The sequence below is a fragment of the Ambystoma mexicanum genome, chromosome 2q (genome assembly GCF_040938575.1).
Source record: "Ambystoma mexicanum isolate Mex_15411 chromosome 2q, UKY_AmexF1_1, whole genome shotgun sequence".
Classification (NCBI taxonomy): Eukaryota; Metazoa; Chordata; class Amphibia; order Caudata; family Ambystomatidae; genus Ambystoma; species Ambystoma mexicanum.
In genome coordinates, this window is record NC_090924.1 from 836,523,347 (window position 1) to 836,536,064 (window position 12,718).

The 12,718-nt window shown below is 43.9% G+C and overlaps 1 long non-coding RNA gene across 1 annotated transcript; it reads left to right on the forward strand.

The window, feature by feature from the left end:
* The first annotated feature begins 445 nt into the window (after nt 1-445).
* LOC138569028 (uncharacterized) lies at nt 446-1,190 on the forward strand. The gene is made up of 3 exons (XR_011303066.1): nt 446-771; nt 857-960; nt 1,096-1,190. It is a non-coding gene; the product is annotated as an uncharacterized lncRNA (long non-coding RNA).
* Nucleotides 1,191-12,718: the final 11,528 nt, after the last annotated feature.

The window sequence follows — 12,718 nt, forward strand, 5'->3', positions numbered from 1 at the left end:
CATTATCCATGCGGTCAATGTATGATGTGTAAACAAACACAAAAAACTAAAGAAGTAGATATAGGACTACCAGAAATGTGGAAACAAAAAAAGTTCACAAATTGTAATTCGGAATATGTCCTCTATATGATTACCTGTCCCCGCAACAAACATTATATAGGAAAAACAAACAGAAAAGTAAAAGTAAGAATGCAAGAACACAAAAGCTGTCTTAAGAACAAAACAGTAAATGCCCCTCTAGTAAAACATTTTTCAGAAGCCAAACACGGATACGAAGATTTCAAATGGACCGTATTGCTAATGATCAAAGGGAACGATCACCATACTAAAAGTAGAATTCTTCTTAAAAAAGAACAAAGACTCATCTTTATAACACAAAGTGATAAGAAAGGACTTAACGAGTCCATTGAATGGCTTAAAATCTAAATACTCATTTCTGAATTATTTGGAAAAAACGACATCCAATAGAACTACTTTGCTAGAGATCTACTAATGTTTCTCACTACACCGAACCTGATTGCCAGTAAAATAAGACACTAGCCAGCTATCCTCGTAGGACGTTACAACACCACAAAAGAAGGACTAACACAGAGAACCAGGCACTCATGTATTTATACACCCAACATGGCAGCCTACTCAGGTTTCCCAACGGCACCAACAGACGTTCGGCGGCTCATCAACCAGACCGCCCAGGAGAACACCCTTCGCAAGTTAGGAACAAGGGATTGACCAGGAAAGGGCACAAACACGCAATTTTGCCGCGAAACAAAGGTAAACAGTTTTATAATAACAACAGGTTTCCGCATTATAACATTTGACACAACGGCATAACTAATAGGTACTTTTGACCCTCTAGACGCCGCACACGAGTTTTGAAAATCAAATGGCCCGCCCCGCAGCGACGACTTTCCAAGCGTCCGGTAGAGACTAGAAAGAAATACCCTACCCACGCCTGAAAAGGTAGGAATGAAAGGCAATATACGCCAATTACATCATGGCTACTAATCAACATTAGGTTGTTTATTTAGGACTTTGGCTAATCCCGACCCAAAGAGAAAAACGGATCTAATGACTCCCTTATTTAACCTATTTCAGGTACCTAAGGAATAATACATATTCCCCCAAGAGAACGTGTCCAACATATGTGGATTTATCTCTACCAACAAAGGGAGCCCCTACACAAGAACGGAATGGTAATTTATCTATCTAATTCCGCTTCATAACACCCTAAATTGTGTTACCAGAATACTATATAATATTGACTCTGGTTTTCTGGTTTTGTCAACAGTCACCTCTCTTTTTAACTAAAGACTCTTCATCTAAAGAAGATTCCAGACAATCTGACTGATCACTCAATATGGATGTTTAAGACTACTCCTGAAGAAAGTCCCTACACCCGATATAGAGGACTGAAACATGTTGAGTTGGCAATCTATGAGTCTAACTAGATTGCACAGAAATAGCTAGAGATCTAACAAGATCTAATACCCTACGATAAACTACAGGACCCAAAGCTTAGGTTAAATACTAACAGCTAGACCACCATATGCTCCTAATTTTTTTAGAACTACGAGTCTTAATTAGTCTTTGTAAAGGTTTTGACCATGCATGCATTTTAGAGTGTTTGAAAAAGAAATTTTTTGTGTATCTATATATGTACAATGTTTAACTTAAAATTATTACTATTAAAGTTTTTTTATATCTTTTCTAAATGTGAATTTATCATTTAGAGAATAAGTGACTGTTGACAATTCCCTTTTCCTACCTTCCTTATATTGCTAAGGATTATTTCTGGACCAGTCAGGATGTTTTCTGTAAGTGTGATAGCCAACCGTCAAGAAGTGTTGGTATCAAATGCAAAGTTTGTCTCAGTATATGTTATCTTTTTCTAGGACTGAGTAAAATCTAAAATGCTGGACACAATTTGTGAAAACACTATTGGTTCCTAGTTTGTGCATAGATACAAACATATTTGTGTAGGGGTTCACTGGGATACCATTATTTTAAAGTCTTGTGTTCATGATTTCTTTTTCTTTTTCGAATGCTGCAACAGTAGCACCTATCTGCCTCACTATTCTATAGAAAACAGGTTGCCTCCCTCAACACTCCATTGCCATGTGTTAATAAAGGAATGGATTTCAATTACTTTATTGACTACGGCTGTCACCAATCACAAAGGCTTGTTATTTCATGTTTCAATTACGGGTGTCCAAATCCTCCACAGACCCCACATAGCTAGAGACAGCCTTATCATGGAGAAATAAGCCTAGATTTCAATTTTAGTTATCAGTCACAAAGCATATAAGCATTGTACTGTATTTCTGCTTTCAGTTATATAACTTGTAAGCAGGGATCCGCCAAAAGTACATTCAATTGCAATCTTGGACTTATTTAAATCTTGGGACATGTTTCTGGATGTTCTGGGATAAGTGTTTTCGTGTTTGTTTCTCCCTTTTCTGCTCATTCAATACTCCCCTCTCTTCCTATGTGTTTGAGTTTTACTACTCAGCAAACTCTACAAATTCAGAATCATTTGATGCAACAATTTTTGAAATTAACATAGCATGTGAGGGGTTCTGCTCAATTTCTCACACCCACAAATGTACTCCTCTTTACTTTGATTGGCCCATTGAATATCCTGAGTCTTGAGGGGATTTGTTAGCTATGAGGGAGTCCTCCCCCCAGGAATGTGGAATTAAAATGGGAATTGAATTTTTATTTTCTTGTAATTACTAGTTTGGACCTGTGCCATAGTCAAATTCACAAGAATATTCTGAATCCAAAGACATCCATTGTGTTTTTGTGACTGAACGCATAACATAGTTAATAAAATATGCAAATTATTATTTCCATGGCCACTTTTAAATCTATTTATTGTGTTGCGCACTTTAAATGGACAGCATGTCATTTTATCCAAACTGATTTGCATTTGGGTGCCCCCTGTGTTCACAGAACCATCTGCTACCTTTAAACAAAGAACCATTTTAATAGACTGCTTTAATGGAAAAGACACATTGTTCATGATTACTTTCCAAGTTCAGCGGTTACGGTCTGTGAAGATATCTGCTTATTTTAAATCACCATTACTGCATTCATCAGTCTCTTAACAGGGTGGGCTTTCAGCAAAGCTTGCAAAAATAAGTGCATGAAATCCCTAATTTATTAGTACGTTTTTACATAGTTTTCACATTTTGAAACCGGGCCTTTGTCCTGATAACATGCAATGTCCATTAACTCGGATAAAAGTGATATAAAATGGATTGGTGCATTCCTGCTTTTAAGAAATCTGACTCTTACATAAACTTACACTGTATAGTTCAAACTGAATTGGCAATTTAGATGCAACATGTAGAAGAGAAATTATATATTTATGTCATTTGTACTGGTAATGGTAATCTAATAAAGTTCAGTACCATGCTCAGATTTAACTTGATAAATGATGATATGCAATACACATTGTGTTCATCATTTCCTTGTAGAATACTAAAATGCACGTTTTACAGTTTAATATATTTTCCTTTCACATGGCGCATCACTACTACAGTTCTTCTGTACTAAGTAATTGTGTTTGGTCTTGTTATATACAACATTAATTACATGAAATGTCAATATAACACTCTTCTGAGCTTACATTATTTAATGAAGAGCATTACATTTAATGAGATAATATCCTACATGGTGACATACAATACAGTATTGACTTCATACATCATTCAGCTTATGGGACTTAGATATCTAATGCAAAGCATGACTCAACATGGCGGCACAAATCAGTTGAAAGCTTTAGGTAGAGTAAGGTGCACTTGCCTGCATCTCCATGCACTGCCAAATTCAACTATGTATTGTTTTATTGCATTATTGTTTGATTGCCAAACTGTGCTTTCATAATGGTGTATTGTTCTGTTAGCTTAATTTTCCTAATTACAGAATTTAGTCATGACCACTTTAGATATTTAACTTTCAACTTAAACTATGCATGAATGACTTTCTTTAGAAAAACAATTTCTAAAACAATCTTCTTAAATAAATCATCTGCACATCAATGCTCCAATATTGCTATACAAAATAAATCAGGCCCATGATTAAATATCTCAGTACTTACACAGTTATAAAGTAATATTTTAATACACTAGCAGATTGACACATTCGTCAAAACATACTATGATTACATATATGTCTTCCAATTTTCATTTAAGATTCCTGTAAGAATAAGCACAATGTGTATGTCCTCACTAAAAATGTTCAGTCATACCAAATTCCTCCAGACCACAAGAAGCTGATATTAGGTAACAAAACACGAGTTGAGGTTTCAAGACTTTTTTAACAAAAGCAGTTTTTCAACATTGAAGAATTGTTTAATGCTGTCCTGCTGCTAACAAAATGGGTTGATATATGTCACGTTCACAAACAAGAGGCAGGATAGCTTTCAAGGAAACAGTTTTACACAGTTTTATGGGTTAAAACAGATTAAAAATGTGAACATTCAGAAAGTGCATTAGGAAACCATTATGAAAAAGGAGATTTGAATGAAGCATAAGATGTGTGCAGGTTGGCTCTAGAAATACACCAGTACTAGAAACCTAACAACCAACTTGCTTAGTGAACACCAATCGGGCTGAGTTGCTTCATCAATATATTATACACACATGCTGCTTTATGACCCTATAGCTGAATAAGTGTTAAGACATTAATTTCGAGAGATAGTAGGGTTATGTCCAGATTCTGACTCCAGAGGTGACAATGGAGCACCCTCCAAGTGTTCTCTCTCATTATAGTTTTGGGTGCTGTCTTTCCCTTCACTTTTCCTTGTCCTTTATTCAATCTCTAAGACTCTGGCAATTACTTCCATCTTCCATAGATGGAATGTTTCTCCCACTTAAGTCCCCAAACTGCTCGGGCATGACCATCTTGGAGCTCCCACTTAATGCTTCAATGAGGGCAATTTCATTGCTGCTATCAATTAAACTATTTGCTCACAGAAGGTGCAGGGCTTAGTTGCCCAGTAAAAAGTATTCTCTCATCTGAAAAGGGATAGTTTTGATCGCACTCTCCTGCAAGAGGCCCACCTGAGTTATGATCAAACCTTGAAGCGCCAATGAGACGGCATAGTCCTCACTGCTTTGTCACCCACACTATGCTGAAAAGAGGGAGTGGTCATTCGTCCCAAAAAACATTAACATGCCTAAGGGCTTCAACCCAACAAAAAAAAACTCAAGAAGAAGATGGGATACTGCCAGCCATAGGGACCAGTCTTTATATGCCATGTGTAGAGGCCAACATAAGACATCACTACTTTTTGGGTGGAAATAGGAAAGCGAGTGTATGATTAACCTTTAGATAATTTACACCAATTTTCTTTTCACATTAAACTTGAACCGAAGTTCTGACCAAAGATTTGCCATATCACGTTCTCAAAAATCCCTCGAGTCTCACATTAGCTCTCTTAGGCTGACAAACCCATGGATAAGTTTAGAGCCCCATTATTTAGATGTCACTGTCTTCTCCAATTAAACTTGTACACTATCTACCGCAAGCAGATCTTGCTTCCATCAGAAATTTCAGTTATGCCCCTACTTGCACAATCGATGAAGGAACTCACAAGGCCCTACACATCACAAAAAGCCATTAGAGTCTGCCCTGCTCAAGGATGAAATGATTAGAGGTACTATTAAAAATGCCCCTTGATAGATTTAATGCCAATCCCACCAGAAGGTATATCTCTGCTACACATTGTTAGACATAGAAGGAAAAAGAAAGATCTTAGAATAGTAGATGCCCTAGAAGGAGATGTCAACCTGGCATTAATGGCTTTTGCAGCAACAAACAGCAATTCACACCTTAAAATACTGAAAGTCACACAACACAATCTGCTTACTAAGCATGCAAACATCATTCTCTTCAATACCAATGCTAAATTCGTCCAAGGTAACAACAATAGGCATTGCAAAAGCAAACCGTTTTTTCTTTTGTGTAAGCATGAAAAAAGGTACTGTCATAATGGCACTACCTAACCATAAGACTACAAGAGCTTAAAAATTGTGTGAGTACCTGCACACATGGTAGCTGTGAATTACAAATGCCTATAAGCAAGCCAAAAAGGTTGGTGTTGCCAATGCTTGTTAACAGGACAGATGTAAGGGTACACATACTGCTTATAAATTAAGTGGCTAAAGGCACTCTTGGTTGAGACATTTGTATTACACTAGTAGTATATTTATATATGCACTAAAGCCATTGCCTGTTAGAAGACTGCTTTGAAATTACATTCACCATCTATATAATGGGGTTTTAAAAAAGAAAGACAAAATCCTCCAACTAGCAATGTCATAGTAAAATTGGCCATTTTAGAAAACAAGCCACACATGCACAGTGGTTCTATCTGATTTTCTCAAATATTTAAACCCGCCCACCATAAAGACTGTTTCTTTTCGGCCAATGTTGTGTGGCATTTAATATTCTGAAATGTCACTTTTTCACCCGAACCCTCCTCTAAAGTTATTGTTCACCTGCCTCAGCTTTGAAATCAGGACTTTGCCCCCCCTTCATGCCATTAACATTTGTTTACAAATGCATCTTCCCCTCACACACAGACACACACACATGCACAAACACAAACATGTACTCGCTAAGCCTCCAACTCCTTTACATGCAACAACCTCTCATTCTCAACCGCCCCCACACACACACTTACATTTAGCTTCTCTCCCACCTCCTCTCCTCTCTTTCTTCCTCCACACTACAAGCATTCCCCCAAAACATGCACACAGACACACAGCCCATACTTATCTCACACGCAGACAACTTCCGACTTCTTCTGCCTGCCCCGGCCACACCAGTCAGCCCCGGTACTGACCTGTGTGCAGAAGATTTACAAAGACCGCTCTGAGCGGTCTAAGACCAGTCTTTCTAAACAAAATTGTTTTGTCTTTGGACATAAAAAATACCTTTTTTCTCAGGACTATGCACAGCGCCACTTAGAAGCCATCACTGGATTGTCACCTACAGATCAGAGCCGCCCATCAATCAATATGGGTATGCAAATTATCTGAGAACTTGCATTTTGCTTCATTTGAGTACTGTAAGGGTGCAGAAGTATGAGTCTAACATAATGTTGTCATGTTGATTGACAAAGACTTTTATTTAAGTACAACAAGGAAAAATAAACCTATCATACCCCATTTCTAAGAGAGGTTTCCCTGCCTCAACTAAAAATACTACAGAGTCTGTCAGAATGTCCACAGTTCTGTGTAATAAACCTATTTCCTCCTCATTAAATACTAAACTAAGGAAGTGGTGTGTCTCCAAGTGTTCCAAATTGAGACTGTATCCTGAAAGAATGTCTCCCTTCCCCAGGTAGCAATCTCGTTTCGAGGAGAACACAAAGGTCTGGGTTTAGAAGTTCTTAAAGAACACTTCAAAGAAACATCAGCATTCCTTATTGCCCACAGTTGTCTTCACTAGGGTTTTTTTCTTGGCTAGTCTCCAGGGGTAAGGAACTCCTTTCCCTGGCCCTTTTTGTACTGCTTTCCTTAATCTCCTTGACCAGGGGGATGACTACCTACCCTCTGGGCTACGGATCACAATGATAGGGGGATGTCTCCCACCCCCTAACCTTTCTCAGGTTTTGGTAGGTTAACTATTCGTGCGGGAATGTCTCCCTTTCCTGCTGGCCTTTCCCAGGCTTCTTAGACAGTTAAACAAGTGATTGTGGAATGTTTCCCTACCCCTGGCCTTTCTCAGGCTTCTAAGACAATTCAACAAGTGATGGGAGAATGCCTCCCTTCTGCTGGCCTTCCTAAGGCTTCTCAGACAGTTCAACATGTGATGGGGGAATTTCTCTCTTCCCTTGGCCTTTATCAGGCTTCGTGGTTGTGGACAGCACTGATTCACTAATCTGCTAGGGACTGTCTATCTGCTTCACAACTCTGGTGGACAGCCCTGGTTCACTACCCTGCCAGGGACTGTCTGTCGGCTTCACAGTTCACTCTTCTGATGTGGATCCAAGACGCTTATTTCTTTACTTCTTGACTTGTACTATTTTGGGAACCTTCTTTCCCGAGTACTACAACAAGGAATAAGGCTTATGAGGCTACTCATACTTTTACTTTACACATTCACCCTTCTGTATCCCACCAACCATTCCTGGCTACCCAGAGCTCCACAGGATGCTTACAGACATTCTACAATTGTTCACGGCTGTCTCCAACCTTCCGCTTTGCCTTCTCCAGGGGCTGTGGTGCCTCTGCAGCCTTCCCCTGTTACAAACTTGATGGTCGTGCAGAGTATGGGCAACCCCTCTGTCCCCAAGTATCACACTGACAACACCAGAAATACTGTCTGTGTGATCTTTGAAGCCACAGGTGGAAGTCCGCAAACCTGGACGTGGGACACAGCCGGAAGAACCCCTTGAGCGCTGCAAGGCAAGGTGCAATTGTGGTTAGAATGCAGGACGAGGTAAAGTATACGGAATGTCAAATACAAGAACACAATGTACCTGTGAGGATATGAAGGTGGTTCCGAAAAAGGCCGACGAGGCGTTGACCTTTAGACGGCTGTTGGGCCAGGCAGTGGGCAAGGTGAACACCTAGTGCAGGACCGTAATCCCAAATTGGTACGTGATTCGTGGAAGAAAACCAAACAGTCCGAGGTCAAAAAACATACGATCCAGGTAGATAAAGGGTTAAGCAGAGCAGTCCGTTGGGCGAAGCGTAGCAGTCATAACCGGTAATCCAGAGTACAAGAACAGTTTAAGGGCCAAGCATAGCAATCCGTGAAGCAAACCGTGGTCAGGCGATGGGTAAGTTCCTTGGAACGAAGAAATGGGCGACACGTGATCCAGACGAAGAACAGCTGTAAAGCAACGCTTTCTGTTTCCAAGCGTCCTTTATCCATCCGGCAGAAGTCACGTGATGTATGTACGGAACCGAAGCGTTGCGTCGTTGCTAGGAGACAGGGAATCACGGGATCCGCGGCGCGCAGTGACGCGCGGTTCTCCGCAAACGGCGCAAGCCGATGCGATGATGTGGAAACAACCTCCAGTTCAGCTGCCACAGACGTGAAGGGCGGTAAATGCCAGTCCTAACATTCTGTGACCGGGAGTGAGGGGTACGTGTGCCAGATTTTGTATGTCGGGTAGCAGGGTGAATGGGAGTTGTGTGCGGGGAGGGGCGTGACCTAGATCGTGTGGTCGGCGTGACAGAGTCCCCCCTCAAAGGCCCACGACCCCGTGGGCAAGCCGGGCAATCCCTATGAAAACGCGCAACAAGCCGCCGAGCCCGGACATCCCGGGAAGAAACCCAAGAGCGGTCCTCAGGACCATACCCCAGCCAGTCCACCAGATATTGGAGGCGACCCCTATGGAAACGGGAACCCAGTATCGCACTGACTTCATATACGTCCGGAGAGGACACAGAGACAGGAGCGGGCGGAGCAAGGACACGAGTAGGAGCAAGGTAGGGCTTGAGGAGGGAAGTGTGGAATACAGGGTGGATTCGCCAAGCAGGAGGAACAGAGAGGCGGAAAGCCACAGGATTCAGGACTCCGGCGACCCTGTAGGGACCCACAAAACGTGGTAACAGCTTCCGACAACCAGGTATCCGTAAGTGTCGAGTCGACAGCCATACCCGGTCGCCCACACGATATTCCGGTGCCACGGTTCTCCTCCGATCCGCCTTAGCCTTCATCACCGTCTGGGCTTCACGGAGGTGAACCAGTGTTTGTGCATGAACCCCGGCCAGATCGCGCACACAGGCATTGGCAGCCGGAGTGGCAGAGGAGAAATCAGGGTGCGGCAGGGTACGCGGATGCTGACCATACATAGAGTAGAAAGGGGAGAAACCACTGTCTGATATCTTGCCCCCATAAGATGGTGTTGCCATGTTTGGAGGGCATCTTTAATAGCCAACAGCTCTTTCTCGGTCACAGTGTAGTGTGTCTCGGCAGCCGAGAACTTCCGAGAGTGAAAGGCTACTGGATGTAAGCTACCCGTGGTTGGACAAGGCTGAGATAACACCGCCCCTAAAGCAAACAAGGAGGCATCCGCTTCCAGAACATAGGGAAGACCAGGGTCAGGGTGTTGCAGGACAGGAGCAGAAACGAATCTGGACTTGAGCGTCTCGAAGGCTTCCTGATGTACGGGGGTCCAGGTGAACGGGACGAGAGGACTGGTCAGAGCGGTCAAAGACGAAACAATAGAAGAGAAGCCGGCGATGAATCTCCGGTAAAAATTAGCGAAGCCGAGAAAGGATTGGAGCTGTTTGACGTTAGCGGGAGTCGGCCACCCCGTGACAGCCCGTACCTTGGTCTGATTCATGGATAACCCTCCGGGGGAGATGTGAAAGCCTAAGAACTCCGCCTCCTTTGTATGGAACAGACATTTCTCGGGCTTGGCGAACAAGGCGTTCGCCTTGAGGCGAGAGAGGACCTCCCTAACATGACCGACGTGTTCCTCCAAAGAGGATGAGTATATCAATATATCGTCCAGATATACCACCACGAACGTATCCAAGATACTAGAAAATACGTCGTTGATAAATCGTTGGAACGTTGCGGGGGCGTTACAAAGCCCGAAGGGCATCACAGTATATTCAAATAACCCCTGTCGGGAACAGAATGCCGTCTTCCATTCATCTCCACGCCTCATCCGGACTAGGTTGTATGCCCCCCTTAGGTCCAGCTTGGTGAATATGGATGCCTTGGTCAATCTGTCCAACAGCGTGGAGATGAGTGGGAGGGGATACCTGTTTTTCACTGTGACGGAATTCAACCTCCTGTAGTCCACACAAGGGCGAAGATCGCCCTCTTTTTTCGGTACAAAAAATATTGGGCTAGCAGCAGGGGAACAGGAGGGACAGATGTGACCTAATTGTAATGCCCGCTGGATGTACTCCTTGAGAGCTCGTTCCTCTGACTGGGTTAACGAATAGATCCTACCCCTGGGAATGGGAGCATCTGGGACCAGATCTATCGGACAATCGTATGGTCTGTGTGGGGGCAACCCTTCTGCAGTAGCTTTGTCAAACACCATATGAAAATCGTGATAGTCAGCGGGTATGTTTGACATGACGGCCCCCACGGTATGCGTGGGCACAGGGTCGGAGGCTACGTCATCAATGCGGGTGGAAGCCATGGCACTAAGAATGGTAGCAGGAGTGGAGACCGAATCCCTTTCTGTGAGACAAAAGTGTTGGCATACTTCTGACTCAAATGTGACTTGTCCCGTCCCCCAGTTTATCAAGGGGTTGTGCTGTCGTAACCAGGGTATCCCTAAGATGACGCCAAACTGTGGTGTAGTGATAAGGTCAAACGACATGGTTTCCCTATGGGTACTCTGTATCATTACTTCCAGAGGAGCAGTCTGGAACTCGATTGGGCCGGAGGATAGGGAAGTGCCATCAACCGCGTGTACGGGTTCTGGGTGTTCTTTTCTAACCAAGGGCAGATTGAGTCGATGTGCCAAGGCAATGTCGATAAAACAACCAGTGGCCCCGGAATCAATCACTATCTGTACGATGTGTGCGATCTCTCTAGTGGGTTTCAGAAGGGCTTGTACTACCACCGGTCTGATGGGACCGAAGGCGGGTTCAGCGGGGGTCATGGACAGGCTCGCCGGTGCCCCCTGTATCATGGGCGAGCCTTCTGAAAACCCGGGGTCTTGTTCTTGGGGCGTCGGGGGCATTCCCTTACATAGTGCCCGTTCAACCCGCAATAGAAACAGGCGTTCTCAGCCCTCCGACGTTCACGTTCGGATGATGTTAATGGACTTCGGATGCCCCCTATCTGCATAGGTTCAGAAGCGGTGTTAGAAGTGCTCGGGCTTGCTTGGCTAGTGAAAGAGGTTTCTGCCCTCCGCTCGGATCGCCTTGCGTCAACCTGTAAGGCAAGATCCACTAGATCCGTGAAGGCCGCAGGAAGGGCAGGAATCACCGAGAGTGCATCCTTCATGGTGTTACATAGCCCACGATAAAACACGATAGCCTTTTTCTCCTCCGGCCAGGAGGTCTCGGCGGCCAGCTGGTTGTACCGTGTGATGTACTCTATTAGTGTTTGTTTCCCTTGTGTCAAATCCAAGAGTTCCAGGTCCCTTGAGTGGGCCTTATAACGAGTGTCGAAGACTTTGGCCATTTCGGCTATGAGAAGATCAAAATCGTACAAGGCGGGATGATCGTTCTCCAACATTGGATTAGCCCAGGTGGCTGCCACCCCGGACAGATGTGACAGAAGAAATGCGGCCTTGGTGACTGAATCGGGGAAAGCCAAAGGTCTGCACAAGAAGTGCAGCTTACATTGATTAATAAATGTACGGTACTTCCGGGGGTCCCCCTGGTAGCGTTCTGGAGCGGCAAGGGGAACGGGTGTCGGGAATAACACGGGAGTGGGAGTTGGGGCCTGAGCAGGTGCTAGTCGGTCTGGAGAGGTTGGGTCCCCAAACTCGGCGTCTGCGGGTAAAGGGTGTTGGGTGCTTTGTAAGGCGTCTAGGCGATGATGTATGGCTGCTGTGGCGGCGGCCATGTCGGTCCTTAGGGCCGCCACTGCCTGCATCAAGGCGGTCACAGGATCCCCGGTGGAGGGATTCATACTCTGGACGACCAAAAGGGCTTCACAGTCTGTTACAAACTTGATGGTCGTGCAGAGTATGGGCAACCCCTCTGTCCCCAAGTATCACACTGACAACACCAGAAATACTGTCTGTGTGATCTTTGAAGCCACAGGTGGAAGT